This window comes from Vanellus vanellus (genome assembly GCF_965231255.1).
Source record: "Vanellus vanellus genome assembly, chromosome: 2".
NCBI lineage: Eukaryota > Metazoa > Chordata > Aves > Charadriiformes > Charadriidae > Vanellus > Vanellus vanellus.
The window spans coordinates 76,592,896-76,615,727 of NC_138906.1; positions in this window are offsets into that span (position 1 = coordinate 76,592,896).

The following is a 22,832-nucleotide window of genomic DNA, read 5'->3' on the forward strand; positions in this document are numbered from 1 at the left end:
ATTATTTATGTACTGGGGATAACTTCCTGACACAGCTGGTGAGAGAGCCAACTAGGGAAGGTGCCCTGCTGGATCTGTTGTTTGTAAACAGGGAAGGTCTTGTGGGGAATGTGACGGTTGGAGGCTGTCTTGGGAACAGTGATCATGAAATGACAGAGTTTTCAGTTCTGGGAGAAGCAAGGAGGGGGGTCAGCAGAACTGCTACCTTGGACTTCCGGAGGGCGGAATTTGGGCTTTTCAAGAGCCTGGTTGACAAAGTCCCCTGGGAGGCAGTCCTCCAGGGCAAAAGAGCCCAGGAAGCCTAGATGTTTTTCAAGAAGGAAGTCTTGAAGGCACAGGAGCAGGCTGTCCCCGTGTGCTGAAAGACAAGCCATCGGGTAAAAACACCGGCCTGGCTAAACAGGGAGCTAGTGTTGCGACTTAGGGAAAAAAAGAGGATTTATGGCCTCTGGAAGGAAGGGCAGGCCACTCAAGAGGACTACAAAGAGGTAGTAAAGCTATGTAGGGAAAAAATCAGGAGGGCCAAAGCCCAGTTAGAGCTAAACCTGGCTTCTGTTGTCAAGGACAACAAAAAAAGTTTCTATAAATATATAGAAATATGGATGGCTGTGCCCAGAGAGTGGTGGTGAATGGAGTTAAATCCAGTTGGTGTTCAGTCACAAGTGGTGTCCCCCAGGGCTCAGTGCTGGGGCCAGTTCTCTTTAATATCTTTGTCAATTACCTGGATGAGGGGATTGAATCCACTCTCAGTAAGTTCGCATATGACACTAAACTAGGCAGGCGTGTTGATCTGCTTGAGGGTAGGTTGGCTCTGCAGAGGGATCTGGACAGACTGGACCGATGGGCTGAGGCCAATGGTATGAGGTTCAACAAGGCCAAGTGCCGGGTCCTGCACTTGGGTCACAACAACCCCATGCAGCACTACAGGATTGGGGTGGAGTGGTTTGAAAGCTGCCCGGCAGAAAAGGACCTGGGGGTGTTGGTGGACAGCCAGCTGAATATGAGCCAGAAGTGTGCCCAGGTGGCCAAGAAGGCCAACAGCATCCTGGCCTGTATCAGGAATAGTGTGGTGGGCAGGACTGGGGAAGTGATTATTCCCCTGTACTCGGCACTGGTGAGGCCCCACCTCGAGTACTGCGTTCAGTTTTGGGCCCCTCACTACAAGAAGGACATTGAGGTGTTGGAGCGTGTACAGAGAAGGGCTACAAAGCTGGTGAGGGGTCTGGAGGACAAATCTTATGAGGAATGACTGAGGGAACTGGGGTTGTTTAGCCTGGAGGAGGCTGAGGGGAGACCTTATCACCCTTTGGTTGTAAAGAGGTGTGGTTGTAGAGAGGTGTGGGCTGACCTCTTCTCCCTGGTGACAAGTGATAGGACGAGAGGAAATGGGTTTAAGTTATGTCAGGGGAGGTTTAGATTGAATATTAGGAAACACCTTTTCACTGAAACGGTTATTAAACATTGGAATAGGCTGCCCAGGGAGGTGGTGGATTCACCATCCCTGGAGGTGTTTAAAAAAAGAGTAGATGTGGTACTTGAGGACATGGTTTAGAAGTGTTTTTTGTCAGGGTAGGTTAATGGTTGGACTTGATGATCTTAAAGGTCCCTTCCAACCTCAGCCATTCTATGATTCTATGATTCTGTGATTCTATGATTCTAAGTATTGATAAGATCCCCCCTCAGTCTTCTCTTCTCCAGACTAAAAATACCCAAGTCCCTCAGCCTTTCCTCATAAGTCCCCTAATCATCTTTGTAGCCCTTTGATGTACCCTCTCCAGCAGTTCCCTGTCCTTCTTGAAGTGGGGAACCCAGGACTGAACACAATACTCCAGATGCGGCCTCACCAGGGCAGAGTAGAGGGGGAGGATGACCTCCCTCGTCCTGCTGGCCACACTCTTCTTGATGCACCCCAGGATGCCATTGGACTTCTTGGCCACAAGGGCACATTGCTGGCTCATGGTCATCCTGTTGTCCACCAGGACTCCCAGGTCCCTCTCTGCAGAGCTGCTCTCCAGCAGGTCAACTCCTAACCTGTACCGATGCATGGGGTTATTCCTCCCTAGGTGCAGGACCCTATGCTTGCCGTTGTTGAACTTCATTAGGTTCCTCTCCACCCAACTCTCTAGCCTGTCCAAGTCTCACTGTATGGTGGCGCAGCCTTCTCGTGTGTCGGCTACCCCTCCCAGTTTTGTGTCACCAGCAAACTTGCTGATGGTACACTCTATCCTTTCATCCAGGTCATTGACAAATATATTGAACAGGACTGGACCCAGTACTGACCCTTGAGGGACACCACTTGTTACTGACTTCCAACTAGACTCTGTGCCACTAATCACAACGCTCTGAGCTCTACCTGTCAGCCAGTTTTCAATCCACCCCACTGTCCATTCATCTAACCCACACTTCCTAAGCTTGCCTGTGAGGATGATATGGGAGATGGTGTCAAAAGCCTTGCTGAAGTCAAGGTAGACAACATCCACTGCCCTCCCTTCATCTATCCATCCAGTCATGCCATCATAGAAGGCTATTAGATTAGTCAGACATTACTTCTTCTTGGTGAATTCCTGTTGACTACTTCTGATAATCTTCTTTACCTCCGGATGCTTTGAGACGATGCCCAGAACAAGCTGTTCTATCATCTTTCCAGGGATGGAGATGAGGCTGACTGGCCTGTAGTTTTCTGGGTCTTCCTTCTTGCCCGTTTTGAAGACTGGAGTGACAGTGGCTTTCCTCCAGTCCTCAGGCACCTCGTCTGTTCTCCAGGACCTTTCAAAGATGATGGAGAGTGCCCCAGCAATGATTTCTGCCAGCTCCCTCAGCACTTGTGGGTGCATCCCATCAGGGCCCATGGATTTGTCGATTTCAGTTTACTTAATTGATCTCTAACTTGATCCTCTTCAACCAAGGGAGTCTTCCTTCCTCCTGACTTTTTCTGTTACCTGTGAAGTCTGGGACTCCTGAGGGCTGGCCTGAGTAGTAAAGACTGAAACAAAGGCAGCACTCAGCAACACTGCCTTCTCTGCATCATCTGTCACTATGGCACCTGTCTCCTTCAACAGTGGGCCCACATTTTCTCTAGTTTTCCTTTTTCGTCCTATGTACTTGAAGAAACCTTTCCTGTTGACCTTGACATCCCTTCCAGATTTAATTCCAAGGCTGCCTTGGCTTTCCTCATTTCATCCCTGCATACTCTGATGGCGTTCTAGTAATCTTCGCACATGGTCAGTCCCTTCTTCTACATACTGTAAACTTCCTTCTTCCATTTGAGTGTTTTCAGAAGCTCCCTGCTCAACCATGCAGGTCTCCTGCTTCCTTTGCCTGATTTCTTGCTCTTACGGATGCACCCATCCTGAACTTGGAGGAAGCGATACTTGAGTATCAACCAGCTCTCTTGATCCTCCCTACCCTCTAGAGCCCTTACCCATGAGATTTCTCCAAGAATTTTCTTGAAGAGATCAAAAGTTATCCCTCCTGAAGTCCAAGGTTGCATATTAGCGCAAGGTTCTGATGGAAAGTGATGCTAACCCACAATCCTGATAAAGTCCTAAATATTCCTCTTCTGCTAGATGCCAATGCTAGCACTAAAGGCTGAAGTGAATCAATCCCTTTGCTCTGTCTTAAAAACAAAATATCACTAAGGCCTAGAGCCTCCCTTTTTCAGTTCATCCAGTTAATTTTTGGCTCTGGGAATTGTAACTAAACCTTCTTAGTTATCACTACAAATGACTTTTTTCTATCTGCAATATCCTTTGAGAACATGAATACAACTATCTTTTATTTGGAGAAAAGTGGGGAAAATAAGTCATACAAACAGCTCAAAATCATTTGATCATACATATGATCAACCTCACAGGTCCAAACAGAATTTACCCTACTCATCAACCTGCTTGGCTTTGGTGATATCAAGAGTAGCAAAGGGAGGGTCTCTGTTGTCTGTTCCAGTCTAAAGAAAATCGCTTACTTCGAGACCAACTTATTTGTGCAATTAGCTGGTTCAGTATTCTGCTGTCAGCCAGGCTGTGACCAACGCAACAGTACTGCCATCACCTATCAGTCCCCTTGGTGAAATCAGGTCTGGTCTACCAATGCTACTAGCCTGATAAAATAATTCTTAGAAGTCGACTCTGCAAATACAGCTGCCAGTCTACTCCAGTCAAACTCACTTTATGCGGGTACGCAATCTCCGAGTAGATACACCTGTATAAAGGAAGTGTTTTCTCTCCGCGTTTGTTGATTTTGAATTTAATTACAAACCAAAGTCCACTTCCTATAAAGGCAAAGTGATTCTGTGACTTGGGGTCATCTTTTGCAGGCCTTATGCATTTTCCCTTGTTAACTATTCAAAATTTATTAACATTTATACAATTCAAACAAATTCTAAGCATAGCAACATGATCTATCTATGTGGAATTTCAGGTAATTAATATTATAGTTATTTAAATAAGCTGGCTAGTACCGACTTCTCCCCTTCTCCCTCAGAGTGTAAAAGAAAGTACTATTGCATTACTTGTAGTGGTACAGAGACATTATAATTAATACAATACAAAGGGTTCTTTTTGCTTTGCAGGTGCCAATAAGCAACCTCAAGGGAATATTCAAGAATCCTTGGCGTGTTTAGAGTTTTATTGCAGGCAAACTGCATGATGTAAGTGCCTTTCATTTCACTCTCTCTCAGCTATGGTGCCTTTAGTTGGCCTGCTTATACATATAAAACACACATGCCACTCTCTCGTCTTGCCTCAGCCTTCCTAAAGTACTTAATCAGATATTCAAAACAGCTTGTATACTACTACACAGGCACAGAAAACATTAAAAGAACATTATGAGAGTTGCAAAGTAAAAAACTCTGAGTCGCCTTAATGGAACTCTATTTTTATAGGCATTATGATACTGCCTTTAGTTGTACAATTACTTACGTCTTGGTTTTCCACAAGGCAACATTAATTCCTTATCTCAGAATGCTTATTTTACAAGTTTCATTATCTGTTGACAAAGATTTTTTGTTTTTCATTTTTCTAGAGAATTAAAGAAGCAAACCAAACTCCCAGATCTCCTTGTGTGGCATCATACGGATTGCAGTTCGTTAGCAGGGTTAAAATTTTTAGTTACAGAAAGGACATTCCTACCATTTCAGTTAGTGAGTAACAGTACTAGTAAGCTACCTCTCTCCTTATGGTCCACCAACAGAGGGGAAAGAAGGCATCATTTCAGGGCTGGTGTAAGTGAATGTAGGACCAGACAGTGAAAAAGAACTTTGGGAGTGGAGGTGTTCCCTGCATTCCCATCTGTCTCTGCTGCAGCTTCCACCATTTTAACTTTTGTTGATATGAGTTATCATACAGCAACACGGTAAATCAGACCAGCTTGCTGGTCTTACTGAAAGCCATCTCTGCAAAATAGTATCTAGTGTCTTATTAGATCTGTGAGCAGCATCAGCTCTTACTGTGGGCCCATACTCCTTAGTGCTGAAGCAAGAAAAGGGCAGCAAGAGGGCAAGAGAGAATGCACGTTCATCCTTTTAAATGCCAGTGTGGTCTTAAATCCACTTAAGACCACATACTGAGATACCCAAATGTTAGTGAGTTTCATAAATACTTGCTGACAGCATAAGAATGTTAACAGTCCAGAAACTTGGGTTCAGGTCTAAGTGCTGCCAGGGTGTGATCTAGTAGGCAGAGAGGACTTTGCTCACCACATCTTTATCACCACATCCCCATACACTCAAATCTGTCTTGCTGGTCCTCTTTTTTTCTTCATAATCTTAGTATAGTCTCTCTGTTGTTGACTTCTTGTCAAACTAATACATGTCTCCAGTTGCAGGATTCTTCCTGCAACTCCAGCTCCCCACTCCCCATTCTAAGTTTTTGGCTGTGGTTCACAACCAGTTTCCTGCTCTGTTCCTCAGGCTTAGCCATTCCCAGGCTGCCCTTGTCCCCGTTCCCTGTTCTGTTTAATTATCTTCAAACACACACATGATTACAGTCTCTTCTCCCAGTCCCACTATCAATTTTTACCAGCTTTTTGCCCCTTTCATTGTCCTTGCCAGTTCCCATCTCCCAGTCTTTCATTCCTCCAACCCAGACTTCTTGCTCCAGTTTCTTCATTTAGTTAGTCTCAGGATCCCCTTAAACTTCCCATTTTGTTTCAGCCTTCCCATCCCGTAGCTATCTGAGTCTCAAATCTCCGTTTCCTGAGCTGATTTCTTTTTCTCAATTTGCCAATAACAACAACCAGTTGCCTGGTCCCCGAAGTCCACCCAAACTCCTCCAGTCCAAGCTTTTGCTACGCTTTGGCCTTTCAGACAGAGTGCTTTTCCTTTCCTTCTGTATTTCATTCAGGTTCTTACTCCAGTACTGACGTGGCAGTGTAAAAACACCAAGATCATAGAGGAGAGTCTTCCCGTTTTCAGCTCTGATGCCTGCTCCTGCAGTGCTCTACAGCCACCTGGAGCGGTAGTGGCAGGGATTGTCCAGCTCAGCACCTCGGTGCGGAAAGACTCTTAAGAGACTGTAGCTGTCAAATTGTGGCTATGTCCACTGAGCATGTGCAAAAAGTGGTGCTCATAAAAGGCTTATCATTGTGGCAGTTCACCAGGGAGATTACAAAAGGCTCATCCCTGACACAAAAGCTATTTTGCTGCCAAATTTTAAGTCCCTCACCCACATCAGAAACACATATGAGCATATCAATAAAATAATTTTAGTATTTTAAGCAGGATCACAAGAATTTAAAATAAATGCATCAAAAAGAAGGCATCACTTAAAAACTGGTAATCTATTTATTAGGTCCCTCAGAGCAAAGTTAAGAATACATAATATATTTTTTCCAGTGAAGTTTAGAAAGAAGCTGCTTTGTAATCACCTAACATTTGTCGCTATAATGGTGAGAGGGAGATATTCCATTAGACACTAATAAATAGTTATTTTACTTAGAAATACTGTATTACTGTTTGTCACAACAGTTTTATTTCTATTTTGAGAGAGTTACGTGCTAATTTTATTTACATTTGCATAGCTGAGAATACACAGACTGCCAGTTACTGCATTTTATCTGAAAGATGGTTTCTTAAGAAGCATCCTAGCTTCTTAAGATCTTGTCAACTTGAGTCTTGTTACCTGACTGTATCCTAAGTGTTTGTCTACATGGGAGAAAATTGATTGCCCTTTGTATGAATTATATCAGTTGCATAGCCACATATTATAAGGCACTGTCTTATAAGGAAATTCCTCATTTCGGAAATGAAAGAGTGCCTATATCTGGTAGCCCAGGAAATTATAACTTATGTGGGATCTTTTATTAGAGTCTCTTAATGACCTATAAAGCTGTTAAATAATTTCAAACAAATTTAACAGAAGAATAGAGATCTCAGAGTTCCCTAAAATGTGGTGGAAATCAGCAGCTAGTTAGCTAACCCCCTCATGACGCTGCTGAGGGAAAGATATGTTACTATGGTGTGCGTGTTCAGGGATAAAGGACTGAAGCCAACAGAAAAGCAGGCTTCCTTAGTACTCCCTTTGCTCATGAAAGAAGTTCTTTCTACGAAGCGTAACCCCCATCTCAAGTTATGCAAACTAAATTTTAAAAAGTCATTTTTGTTATAGGCAGCCTCAGTAGTTGCATGACACGTTCCATTATGAGTTTGTTTTCACTTGCCTGTTATTTTGAAAAACTTAAAAGCCATCTGGATTCAAATTTGGACTTACCCTTTTCCAGAAGGTCTGTTTCAGTTTGAGCTACTGGGGGAAGTTTCTTCTGAAACAAAATGTAAAACCTTTGTGGGTTTCCCCCCTCCCCGTGTTAGAATAAAATTAACTAACTAGCTGTTACAGTCCAGTAATTTTGGGCAAAGAATTAAATTTGGCAAGTTTATTACTCTTCCTTGGAATATTCACCCAGTAATTATTAGGCCAAATGGCATTCTTTGGAGAAGCCTAGAGAGAGTTGCTAGCTAAATACGATTACACTCTTCTGTTTCACAGCTCCTTTGTGTGACTTCCCCTCCAAAGCATTTTGGCACACTCCGGCACAAAGTTTTAGGAAAATCTAAATCCTAAATGAAACTGCTGCTCCTTGTTGTGGTATATATTATCTATATCTACATGTAGAAATACTGATAGCAGGAAAACAATAATTCCTTTGCTGTCAGTGTTTCCCTAACATTAATTTCAATCCTGTATTTTTTGGTCCTTCCAAATTTAAGGGCTTTGTTAGTATTATTGATATTCAGGGATTTTAAGCATAGGTGCAGCTCACATTCAGGAATAATGTAAAGAACCACTGTTTAGGCTGAACTTTAGTAGCTCGTTTTGTGGCAATCAGTTTCCCTTCTTTTCAGTAAAGTGTTCTTAATGAGGATGCACAACTGGGACATACATGTGGGATGTTACGTGGAAGCTTCCAGATAGAAAGTGGATGGTTTAGATTGGTAACTGAGGCCATCTGAGACATCAGCATATGAATCAGACAGCTGAATAAACTGACTGAGTAAACTTTTTGTATGTGATAACTTTTCCATCTGAGCAACTCCTGGAAAATTGGCCCAATGAAAAGACAGTTGGTCCAATGAAAACTGGATGTCACAACATTAATTTTACTTGTACATCTGCTATACTGCTGTTATGTACGTGACGTCAGTCAGCTCTCATGCAGTTTAAAATATATTTTGTATATAAAATTTAAAAATTTTATTGCAATTTTTAAACAAAACTGTAGTAAATACGGAGCTGAGGAGTAAAGAAGAAAAGAGCCTACAGACATGCATCTAATTGAGCAAAGGTGAAATGCATAACTCTCAAGGTTCAGATGTATCTACCAGCACAATATCACTTCAGAACTTAAATTCAGGTTCTGCTGTTCAAATCTGCGATCATATTTCAGCTCTGCTTGTTGCTAGAAACTTGAATTAGGGTAAAAACCCACAGATTCCTTTTTAACCTCAGGCAAAGTTGCTGGTGCCACACAAAGAGTGGTATTAGCACAACCGAACGAGCAGTACTAATACAGTGCTCCTATGGAAAAGCAGGAACAAATGGCCTAGGGCAGGGGAGGGTAAAAACACTTTAAGTTGGTCTTGCAGCCATGAGAAAGGTTTGTGCACTAAACCCAAAGAGGGACTACAGGAAAGATCATCGTAACTGATGGGCCATGAGGCAAACATCTCTTGATCATTGCAGTAAGAGAACTGTATGGGGGAGACCTATATACTTTACTTGATTTTAAACGGATATTATTTAAGAAAGGGACCTTGTGCCCTTTCGAGTAAATATGAAACAGCTCATATATACTGATAGAAGATGCATTGAGAGCAGTCAATAGAAATTTTCATGTTAGTTCTTGGGGGCTGAGACCACCTGTCCACCTTGATGTGTTTTCACCTACCCTCCTTCAAGCTCTATCAGTTTTCCAAACAACTTCACTATCAACATGGAATTCACAGCACTCTCAAAAATAAAATCAGCTATTTCCTGACAAATGCTTGGACTAAATGTCTCAAAATTTTCCTGCAAAACAAAATGATTCATTGTCTGGACACACCAGTATTCAGTTATGTATATAGACTTCAGAACCCATTTCAAGTTGAAAGGTGTTGTACTATGGACATTGCATATTGGAAGTGCCTTAGTCAAAGGATCTGAAGTTTCTATTTTTTTAGGTCCCTAGGTTGCAATTTTCAAGACAATGCACTTATGCATGTAAATCAAGCATCTTGATTATGAAAATAAGTTCCTTTGAGCAGAAAGGCAACTGGAGCAAATTATCATAAACTTGCACTTTTAATTCTTCCCTTCCCTAGGCACAGCAATTTTCAGAACAATCTGGGTATGCACATTGATTAGAAAGCATTTTGAAATATTGGCTCTTAAACCTGAATCATTGTTTTCAGGGCAAATGTTCCTGAAAGAGCTCCTGCAGAATGCAAACACCACATATAAAAATTCATTAAAATGGCAAGACTCAAATTCACACTATCGAAGTGCTGTTTGCATTTGATAGCTCCAGTATGTTAGCGTAACCCACCTATTTATTCTGGTCTTAGCCTGTCTGCAAACACTTTGGCTTGTAACTGGACTCCACTCCTGTTGTACAAATTATTTTATTTGGGTCATTACCTGGACTTGACTCCCCTCTTATCTCTTCTCAGGATCTTTTAACATACTGTTTTTCCTATGGAATTTGGAGTTCTGTGGCCAGATGTGAAACATATAATTATTCTAAGAAGGATCGGCATTAAAATTGGGGCCAAAATGTACAAAAAAATATTAAAATAACTGTGGCAGTTTGATGTCACATGAGTTTTTCAGAGGAACAGTGTTTTTAGAGTGTCCTGTTCACTCCCAGTTTTTTTACCATAAACTTTAGCTGGATCCTTAGTAGGTTAGAACTGTAGTAGTGCGACACAGAATGCAACAGAGATATATATAATCACCACAATCCAGCTTTGCTATATATGCTCATTTGAGACAATTACATTAGGTACTTATGAAATTTGTATAGTTAGATTACATGTGTAACTTGTATAAGATGATGTGACACGAGAATAGGGATAGGGAGAAACTTACTAGCTGTTGCCTGATAGGATGGTCCCCACTGACAGATTCCCTCACACTTTTCCTGGGGAATAATGTAATATAGCCTATACTGTTTGTGATACAACAAGGAGATGCAAGCTAAGGTCTGTAAGTGCAGTACCATTTTATTCCAGTATTCTTTTGATACTAAGTATCTTTCAGTTATGAAGAAAATTATCTACCTTCAGATGGATGCTTGGTCTTAGCAGGTTTTAGCAGCCATCTGAATGACTCTCCTTCAGTTTCGCAGCCTATTCCCATGACGCTATCTCATGGCTAGAGAATATCCCTGAATATCAGCAGTGCTTTTGCAGTGTGTCACATCTCCCCGCGATGGATTTCCATTGCAGAAGCAGTGAAATGCCACAGGATCTAAATATACAGGTAAACGACTCTGCGAGTCTTTGTCCCTTGGATCCAGAACAATTGCGGATAAGATGGACCAAGAACCAATGAGGGGAAAAGATTCTTCCGAGGTTTGGGTTGCCCAGCAGACTGTGAAGAAACATGCATTTGAAAAGGGCATATGCACAAGAGCACACAAACTGGCTACAGCATGCAGATGACTCCTTAAGTGTGAGTTATACCAAACTGAGTGGGATGAATGGCTCCTGTTGCCTGTTTATGTCTCTGATGAGATGAGCACCAACACTAGTGCTAACGATTAGCCTTTTGCCCTTGGCTAGCAATCTTCCAGGGCAGCATCATAACACCTGCAGTCTCCAGACCAGCCACGTGATTTGTTTGGGACAATTACATTTACATTCTCTCTGAATAATATGTGACTATAGCCAAGCATAAAGATAGCTACATTCTTTGTAGCATCCACAATTTTGAGAAAGCAGTTGTCTGTTTGTTCCTGAACCGCATCATGTTTCTTTGCTGGTATTTCTTAAGTGCCACAACTTCTAACCCATGTTTATTTCTCCATTTCCATCACTCAAAACTTGAAGGTACTTGAAAAAAGCCTGATATGGAATGATCTGTGTTTACAGTAAAACAGGATTATTTTGAAATAATAGATAATCCATTTTAGTAAGCAGCCTTCTGCAGATTTCCCAATGATGACACATCTGGGAGGACAAAGCAGAAGTTAAGGCATAATCCTGGGATAGCTGCCAACATACACATGAATATCAGGTATGTTTCATAGATCGTTGCCATATTCACTGAGTCAGCTTCTATACCCTGTGATGCAGGTGCTTGCGTCTCTTAGGTTGTTACGTAAGTCACCCACAGGTTCCAGGACTACAGGTAGCATGCAGTTTAATGGAAATCTTCCTTATTCTTACGCTAAAAATATTTACCATTAGAATGTTGATATAATTCATTACATATCAGAGGGAGGTCTTTGGAAACAAATAGATAACATAAGAAGTTGGAGTGTATTGAGTGACCTTTGTAGTCTATTTATAGTCTTCTGACACAGTTGAGAGGCCATGATTCTAAGTACAGTCATAACCCTAGAAGCACTGAGGAAGCATGGGTCCTTTATGTCATGGGCATGATATCATCATGTGGAAAAAAAAAAGAAACGCGTTGAAGTCAAGCCAGGCCTGCTGATCTTGTGATATTATGTTCAAATTTGCTCTAAACCAGTGAAGAATCTACTACAGAACCACAGGTGTAACCTTTGGGAAATATTCTCTGACTTTCTTTTCTTCCTGTCTCCTCCTATTTTCTAGTCTCCTCTCTCTCTCTCACCTTTTGAATCACAAACAGCATCTGCCTGTCTTCTTCATCCAGAGTCTTTTCACTACCTTTGCTACCAATAAATACCCTCCTCCCCAACCTATCCTAACTACTTTACATCCTTCGCCCCACTTATTTGGTATTCACACTTTTCTAATACTCTTGTCTTAGAAGAATAACTGCTTCATTAGCACAGTCACTTGTCCTTGGCAAGCTAACCTAATAATTCCTTTGTACATCTGTTTGTCCCTACCTGTGAGTTACTTTGGTTTGGTGGAGTTTCTGGTCAAATAAAATACTTTTTCTGTAAGTGAATGAGGAAATTACATTAATCTTCATTTGACTGCAACAGCAATTTCCTGATTTCATTTTAAAATGACACATGAAATTTAAAATGGGGGCAGAAGTCTTATGACTTGTCAACGTAAGTGACCCAATTATGTAGCTCCTTTGGCACCTGGTTCAGCTAAGCAAAAAATACCATCTATTTCTCCTTCTTTCCCTTCTTCAGAGAAAAAGTCAGAAGTGGGAAGGGAGGGTAAAGAACCATGAAAAAGGCTAACTCTGGGGGAGAACCTTCCTGCTTCATTAATCCACATGGCTCTTGGATACCTACCAGTTTAGGCTGTTCCTAACCTGTCCAGTAGGGACTGAGTCTAGAAAATAATTAGGAGGATATTCTTGGTAGTGGCCAGTATTCTATTCACTGCAGGGGAGAAAAGGAGAGAAGCAGGGTGAAAACTTGGCAGTAATAGACTCCATTGATCAAACAGAGCTTGTTTCTTACTATCTGCATGTTCAGCAGCCTGCTTGAGGTCACAAAGCTTTAAAAATTACTGCTTTAAAGCTCTAATTTTGCAAGCTTAGCTGGTGGGTCTATTCTTGATAACACATGAAGCCCCATTAACATCAATGGGATTTTGTGCAGGTGTAAGAATCCTCCCTAGAGAATTAGCCCTGTAGTCAGCAGTAAAGCCCATTGTTGAAACAAATTATTTTTCAGTAACCAAGTATGTAATTATCCTACACGTAATAAAATTTCCTGTACATCGTTTGGAGAATTACAATCCATCCACCGGAACATGTTGATTCCTAATGCCAGTTATAAAAGCTAAAACACTGACATCACAAACCATTATAGAGATGAACTGAAATACAGCTGTAAAAAAAGCTAATGGGTCATGGGTGTGCCATTTCAGTAGTGCTGGTAGACAAAATGTGTTTGCACTGTTTCAATCTTTAATTAAGGGGATACAGTTTTCCTGAGAGCTAGATTCATTGTGGGGGTTGAATTCTATTCTCAATCTTTCCACTTTCCAGAGGGAGTGGAGACTGTGCTTTTGAAAGTGGATGGGAGCTCCCATCCTCTTCCCCTCCCCCTCGGCTTAGTCATTTTCTCTGACTTTGCAGAATGGTGACTTATGCAAAGTCATAGAGAGCCAACGTCAGAGCTGCAAATAGTTCTGCCATCCCCCTGTTCTGACTATTAGATCACTATTCTAACAGTGTACTGGATCAAAGGTAGGTGTGTTTTGAGGAACCTTCCTTATCAGACATTTAATAACCTTTTATACCATGTTGCAACTAAATTGGCATGCTCACAGAGTAAGACTCCTCTGAGAAAGCTCTAGCTAACAAGCCAAGGGAAAGTTACTTATTAAAAATGCACTAAACGGACCACAAGAGTTTCTCTTATAATTCTGTAATATTTTAGATAAAGGATCTCTAGCAAAAGATATCAGGGAATGTTTCAAAAATTTCCATTTCTTTTTCTTCTGAAAATTTAAGATTCATGCACGATGATTATATTCTCCATTTTCTGCCTCATACAAATTAACTCAAGATACCTTATAGTTTGCTCGGTTAAATTTTGTTCGCATTTTCTACTGCAAGCATGGTGAATTGATAAGTCTATGAAGATTTCCTAAACATCCAGATAGCTGTTGTAATTTGATCTCTGAAATACTACCAAAATGTTTTCATCATCTTTATCCTTGGCCAAGGGCTGGTAGCCATTACAAGTAACAGTTACTGCATGAGAGAGAGAAAATTTGATCTGGCTTAATTTCTTCTCACTGTAGGCATCTAAAAGTTAATTATTTACTCTAAGCTAGTCATATAGATCTCCCTTGCAATCAAGGGATGGAGTTAGGAACTTCAGAAAGGACTCAGCTGATGCCCTTCAGACATTTATTTTACATTTCGATTAATCATTGTTGGGAAGTGCCAGTCTCTCCCTGTTGACTATAGAGGGAGCCTTGACAACTCAGACAAGTAGAACCCAGCTTTTATATGATTACGATTAGTGAGCTGAATCCCACCCTTACAGAGATCAGAAAGACAGCAGTCTATTGCCTCTTAACACTTTCTCTTCTGATCCTTTTGTGGATGTCACACAAGCATCTTATTCCAGCTGTGTTCATGTATGTAACTTTAAAAAGTAAAAATAGCATAAAAGTATCCATAACCAGAAACCTTGCTGCTTTCACAGCTGTGTTTTGTAAGACAAATAACCAAAATCCTTATCCTGTTTGTTTTAGTCCTCAATATTCTCAATCCTCTCCCGTTAATTTTGAATTCTTTAAAAAGAGCTTTTGTAAGGATATCAAATGATGGAGATGATTCCGATTTTGCCCTCAAGAGCTGTGTTTGAAGAATATTAACTGTGCATGTGCACAATATGTAGAACAGACCCTTTCAAATCTCTGAATGTTAACTGAAGTATTTACTTTTCTTAACAATTCTGTACATATGTACAAATATCAAACACAGTTGATCCACTCACCTCAAAAAATGGTGACACAGATGCCTAAACTTTGATTTAGGCACCCCACCAAGGAATGGATTATTATTCCACATATATATATATATATATAAAGCATTGTAGAAAAGGAATATATAAAGGGTCCACCATACCAATAAGTTGTTCTTGGACCTAATATGTTAGAATGAGACATTTGAGTTTTATCACTGATGTGTCTGTAAAAGTACAAGTGGAACCAGAGGTAGGATTTGTCTGACCAGAAGTAGATGTCAACTGTGCCTATGTCAGAGGTTTTGTCTAGACTCCTTTTATAATCAAGGAGAGAGAGAATGACACTCCTCAACATGATTTACTTAAGCATAAGGTAGATTACCTAAAATAGGTCAGATGAATTATTTTTCTTTTTTGACTAGAGTTAGGCAATATGACTAGCTGAAATATAAAAGCTTATAGTGCAGAATTAGGTGAGATTGATCATAAGCCTTGCTGAAGCATTAGAGTTTTGTTATTAAAGGTGGGATTTTGAGATAAGTTGATCTGTGTTAAGGCAATGGGAAAAACATTAAGTCTTGTTAGCCCCTGACAAGCTAAATCAATCACTCAACACTGAAGCGGGGGGGACTTTCTGGAGCACAGAACCAGTGTCAGAAGATTTTGATGGCATGCTGACATGTAGAAAGACCACATTTCTGAATGGCAAAACATCTACCAAACTGTTTGCTCTATTCAGCTTCTGAGTAGACATTTATATTTTATACATATTTCATATTCTGTATATACCTCTCCATACACCTCAAAAGTACTGTTGGTTACTGACAAAGAAGAAGCCTATCACAGACTGGATGATAATAGTGAGTCATGAAACAGAGTAGTATGTAAGTGAACATATTTTGTTGTGTTTGCACAGACAGACATGGAATCATTGGTCAGTAAAGACAGATTTAACATTATTTAACTCTGCATCCTTTTATCTAAAACTTAACATGCCAAAGAAGTTGCAAACAGGATGACTTTAGTCCATTTTGTTGACACTGAGCTATTTGTGAAATGTGTCTGTGAGACTGCGTATCAAGAAAGAAAGGCAATAAGGAAATTGGTGTAATTATTTTTAAATATATTAAAAATAATCCACATTGAAAGCAAATCCATTAAAAGAAATTCCTTGAAGTATCAGTAAAATTAAAAGTACTTAATAATAACAAAGGAGTAATGTGAAGTATACTTAGTCCATCTTTTACCAGCAACTGGAATTTTTCCTATATTATGTTAAAATCTGGGCAGTATGTATGAAAACATCAGGACTAAAGTCTATGTTATTAGTAGTACTTTGATATAAACAACATTGAACAGAATAGAAGTGTATTGGGTTTGCATGGCAAAGTTTTGGTAGTGGGGGGGGTGCAGGCATGGCTTCTGTGAGAATATGCCAGAAGCTTTCCACATGTCTGATAGAGCCAACGCCAGCTGGCTCCAAGATGGACCCGCTGCTGGCCAAGGCCGAGCACATCAGCAATGGTGGTGGCACCTCTGTAATGACATAGTTAAGAAGGGGAAAAACTTCTGTGCAGCAACAACTGGGACAGAGGAGTGAGAATATGTGAGAGAAACAACTCTGCAGACACCAAGGGCAGTGAAGAAGAAGGGGGAAGAGGTGTTACAGATGCTGGAGCAAAGATTCCCCTGCACCTGTGGTGAAGGTCATGATGAAGCAGGTTGTCCCTCTGCAGTCCATGGAGGTCCACAGTGGAGCAGATATCCACCTGCAGCCTATGGAGGACCCCATGCCAGAGCCGGTGGATGCGCCCAAAGGAGGCCGTGACACCGTGGAGAGCCCATACGGGAGCACCCTCCTCGCAGGACCTGTGACCCTGTGGAGAGGAGCTGATGGTGGAGCAGGTTTTCTGGCAGGTCTTGTGACCCCGTGGGGGACCCACACTGGAGCAGTCTGTTCCCAAAGGACAGCACCCTGTGGAAAGGATCCACACTGGAGCAGTTCGTGAAGAACTGCAGCCCACGCTAAGGACCCATGTTGGAGAAAGATTGTCTCCTGTGGGTGGGACCACACTCCAGAGCAGGGGAAGAGTGTGAAGAGGAAGGAGCAGCAAAGACATCACATGAACTGACCACAACCCCTATTCCCTGTCCCCCTGTGCCACTTGGGAAGAGGTAGAGAATTTGGGAGAATTCCCGAGAATTTGGGAGTCGAGCTGGGAAGAAGTGGGGGGTGGGGGCAAGGTATTTTGAAATTGGTTTTGTTTCTCATTATCCTACTTTGACTTTTGAATGGCAATAAATTAAATTAATTTCCCCGAGCTGAGTCTGTTTTACGTGTGATGGTGATTGCTGAGTGATCTCCCTGTCCTTATCTCGACCCACGAGCCTTTCATTATATTTTGTCTCCCTTGTCCAGTTGAGGAGGTGAAGTGATAGAGCAGCTTGGCGGGCACCTGGTGTCCAGCCAAAGTTAACCCACCAGAAGAAGTTAATGAAGAATATGTCTTTGTCTTCTTTTTCTGGTTTGGCTTCTTAACTAAGCAACCCTGCTAGTCTAAATGTTCCTTTAAAAATTGTGTGATAGTGTTACCTGAAGTTACATCTTATGTATGATGCTGACTGAATAGTTCCACTGTTGTAAAACAAGATGCCTGGAACAGGAATAGTAGGGAATCATCTGTAGCATTGTACACTTACAAAAGTCTGTTGGCTTCAAGGTCACCTCCTCCTTTCTTCCAAATATTATCTGGCAAATGTTATAAGGAAAGAAATAAGCATTTCAATGAGCAGTTCAGTTCTGCATAATACAAATCAAAGAATCGCATCCCGTAATTTTTTCACTAAGGCCTTAACGTCTCTTTGGGACTTCCAATATAGAAAGACATCTAACTTTAACTTAGGCCACAAGTCACAAAGAATCAATCATATCCTTCTAACTTGTTAATTTCCAATCAGTTAAAAATAAAAATAAAAAAGGACATGTCCTTTCTTACCTGAATGTACCTAATATCAACTTCAAACACTAGATTTCTTTTTACGCATCCAGCCTACAGTTTTGTTTCTAAGAAGGGAAGGTTGAACAACTTATTGCTCTTCATAGATACCTGACTGAACTGACTGGAGGTTGTACAAAAGATGAAGCTACTCTCTTCTTGGAGGTGCACAGTGGAAGGAGAAAAGGTGATAAACGCAGCATGAAACTTGGGAAAGCCTCACTCAATATAGGAAAAGAATTTTTACTATGAAGGTGATCAGACACTGAAGCAGGTGCCCAGAGCAGTTGTGGAATATCCATCTCGGAGGCATGTGAGACCCATCTGGACACAGTCCTGGGAAACCTGCTCCACCTGGGTCTGCTCTGAGCGCAGGGCTGGACTGGAGACCACTGGTGGTCTGTTCCAGCCTATGTGATATGTGATTCAGTGATGCTTAGATATCTGATCCTGATCTTGCAGGTTAAAAATTCATGTTGCACATATTAATCATTATTCTATCCACTGTGGTAGCACTAAGGAGTCCTATACCTAGCACGTCCACTAGGGTAGGTGTGGTGGTCATTTGCAGGGATATCTTTTCAAACCTGTGAAGCAATAAAAGAAAACTCAAAGAGCTCATGTAGGTAATTTTATTTAGCACATATGGAAGAAAAGGTTGGAATAATTTGTTGGTTGCAGACAGGAACTGACATACTGAGAATGAATGAAACAGCTTGTAAAGTGGGAATATACCTGAAAGGCATTCTTTAAAAAAAAAATGAGCTTATTCTTAATGCGATAGGAAAGAAGGAGCTAGTGGAGAGAGTCAAAAAGAAAGGAGGCCTAGAAAAATGCTCTTTGCAGCAGTAGTATGAATATTGTTTCTGTTAAGAGCAGCAGAAAAATGTAGTGTTTGAAGGTAAAGAACATGAGAATTTGGAATAGAGTTATAACTTTTTAGCTATCTACAGGCTCCAGAGATAATATGCAAGATGGAAACTTAATCTGATTTTTGGACCTAAAAAGCTCCCTGCATCACCTGTCTGTCTGACAAGCCTGGTGATCACATTATTCACAGCAGTTCTACATGAGGGCAGTTGTAAGGACTGACTAGAGAAGAGAGGAGTGCATGACATGCTTTAGTCATACTGCATTTAAGCTGGTAGCTGTCGGAAGATGCTGAAGCTGAGAGACAAGCCAACTTGTTGTGGATGAAGTAGAGATATAAATTTGTATCTCCGCATGGAGATGGTAGTTAAACTTATATTTGTGGATGAGACTACTGAGACACAGGCAAACAAATAGAAGAGCAAGGAGCCAAAGCCAGGACTCCATGCAATCATCTATGAAGGCAGAGGATCCTTGAAAGTACAGACTAACAGAGTGATTGGTAAGAGAACCCAGAAAGGACAAAGCTGCTGAAGTCACTGAAAGTAAGGAAGGAAAAGAATTCAAAAGGAGAGTATTGCTATTGTGTTAAGGCCAAGAGACAAGTGAGGGTACTGGTTTTGAGTCTTAAGCAGATGTAGGTCAATATAGTAATACTGACTGTAGCTTCAATTGAATGAAAAGGTGAATAGAAAGGTTCTGAAAGCTCAGCTGAGCTGAAAGAAGGATGGAATCAGGGCATGACGCTTCTGACAGCAATTGCTATGTGAACTTAGAGAGTGGAAAGAGGGGGAAAAGACTGGATTTTTTTTTTTTTTAATGGGAGAAAATAAAACATAATCTTTATTGTGAAGGGAAAGATCAGGAAGATGAAGTGATGAGAAAAGCAGGGTGCTAATATGAATGGATAAGAATGCATCCTGATCTGCAAGGGATCACTAATAGGGTCAGAGAAGCTCAGCGGATTAGAAATCATAGTATGAAGAAGATGTAGTTGAAGTAGAGGAAGAACAGACTAGCCAAAATAAGTACCTCATAGTTTTCAATTTTCTCTTGGAATAAATCAGTGACTTCCGTCAACAGGCAACAAGTTAAAACAGAACTGAAGAAAGGCTTAAGAAGCAAGCTACAGATAAAAAGAAGACATCTAGAATACAAGAGTGGAAGTCTGTTGAACTGGAGAAGTAGAGTTGTTTCATCTGAAGACAGAAAAATTGAAAGGGAGAAAATACATTTGTAGTACAGCAAGTCAGACTGTTCACAGAACTTTCCACTGAAGATACCATACAGCACGAACAGAGGAAGCAGATAATTAATTTGGCCAAGGAGTTGGCATGCTGCAGCAGCTTATGTCTTCTGCAACACTTATGAGAAAGATTTCGTATTTTCTTCAGATCTTTATCAAAAATATTGACCATCATGGGGCTCAGTGTAGCTCCTTGATGAATACACAAGCAACCTCCACATTAGGGTGACAGCTCACCGTTTACATCTACATACTCTTATAATGTTTTTAATCTACTTAATATAAGTTTATTTGATTTTTTGTTTTGAGCACAAATGACTTCAAAGAGCGTGCTCTGCAAGACTAAGTTAAATTCCCTGCATAAATCTCAATATATAACGTCATCACATTATCATTTTCAGCAAAGTTTGTAAACCCTGAAAAGTTACTTTTTTTAAACAAGAGATACGTTCCACAAGTCATGTTCATTTTGGATTAATAAATGTAGTGACTTCTAAAAATCATTAGAACAGCCTCTTCTGACAGTCTTGTTTCCACTGACTTACCTATGGACCACAGGATTTTAAAGTCCCTTCTGAAGACTGATAGATCAAACACTTGATCTCCTTTGGAGTGTGGGTGTGAAACTGCATATACCTGTATGTGATACTCCCTCTAGTTTTGCTGGAATGTGAAGGGGTTGGTTTTCTAATATGGGGATTTTTTCTGCCTTTTTGCTAACTATACTGTTAGCTCCTACTAACGAAACAGAATAGCACAGCTGGAGGGAACATTATGTGGAATGTGCCTGCCATCCTGCTGGGAAACTGCGCCGATACCTAGCCACTATGAAGGCAAAACCAAGGCAAACAGTTTGTATTTATATTAAAATAAGTAATCAGATCCATTTTGTTTTGGAGGACAGCAGGTAGCCTCTGTCTTAATTACAGTTGCAGTTATGAAGGAGGCAGATAACAGTTTTTTCCTGTTAGCTCTCTTGCTCTCTTCTATAGAAATAAGACGCCAATCATGTTTACAACACTACTTCAACTATAAGTGCTGACTGTTAGCCAATAGCAAATCAAGGAAGGACATCTAACGCATTAATTGACAACCACGAACAATTTGTTATAGCTGGAGAAACCACGGTGGCTGATTCTGCTAATTCAAATCCCTATTTTAAGATTTGCCTCTTCCATGAAAACCACAGAAATGGAGTCTTTTTTAAAAAACAAACAAACAAACAAACAAACAAACAAACCACAGCTGTTAACTGAGTTATCAAGTTCTCTAAATCCTTGAACGGAGTAACCAGGTGACGTTATTGCTATAAACCTTGAACCACATCCTCTCTGTTCTATCTGTTACATTTCCTTGATGTAGTTGGAACTTAACATATACAGATACAGCAGACTACCATTTGTAAACAGCCATTTGCAAGAATGGAGTCTTAGATAACAAACCCATGAGATTGGTATAGGATCTGATCATGAGAAAATGTAAACAGGGGTAGCTTCGCTGACTGCTATTTGTCTCTTTCCTATCACAGTAATACATGCTGTGTCATCAGTTAGATTTTGAATCCTTCCTGCAGAATTAGAATTCACTAAATGTTCACAAGACGGTCATCAAGTATTCCGGATAGATCTTCATATGTACTTGGCATTGTTTAGTCCCCAAAATTTTCTCTCACTGAGAAATATTTGCAGGATTTTTTTCTTGTGTGTATTCCTCCAGCTGCTCAGTGACAAGTATGCTATGGCACATACTTTGGCCTCATTCTTAACATGTGCCCCATATATTTCTATTTTCTGTTCTGGATAACTTTGGAAAGATGGGTCTACTAAACTTTCTGATGAATGTGGGCAATACCTAGTACTTTATTTGGGCATTTGATTTTGAAGAGGCTTAGACGTTTGTTTTTACCCCTTTTGGCTTTCTAGCTTCCACATACATATAATGTGATGGAATAAATTTTCAGCTGGAAACTGACAGAGTTCCTTAAGCTCTAGGTTCTTGATAACCAAATCTTGTTTAAGCTTGTAAATACAGATGATAACATTTTAAAGCATCCTTTTGGATGTTTTCTTGGCTTGCATGGGTATGTTAGCTTAATGCTTAAGAGTAAAGAAAGTAAATCAAATATTATGAATTGTTAGGGAAATAGTAGACAATACAACGGAGAATATTGTATGCCTCCATGTTGAACTCGTTTCTAGGATATTGTATGAGGACCTGCTGACCCCATCCGCCAATACCCCTTCCCCCAAAAAAAGGGAGAGTAAAAGTGGAAAAGGTTTGGCGAAGGGCTAAAATAACATGGGAACAGCTTCTATACAAGAAGCAAATAGGCAGGTTAGCACTCTTCATCCTGGAAAAGGTGTCTGAGGATCAAACATCAGAGTCTGACAAAATCCCGAGTGGCATGGAGAAGGTATGAAATTATTACTTATCCACTGTCTCTTCTTATACAAGAATTAGAAGGCAACAAAAGAAGGCGGCAGACTCAAACCAAGGAAGAAGTGATTCTTCACAAAGCAAAGTTGCAGAGCTGTGAAACAGTGAGAATTGCTATTTACAGTAAAACGGTCTCAGGCTCAGGGTGTCCCTAAGCTGCAAATGAGAAATACAGAATCACATAGGTTGGAAAGGTTCTAGTCCAATCCCCTGCTCAAAGCAGGCCCAGGTAGAGAAGGTTGTTTAGGACTGTGTCCAGATGGGTCTCG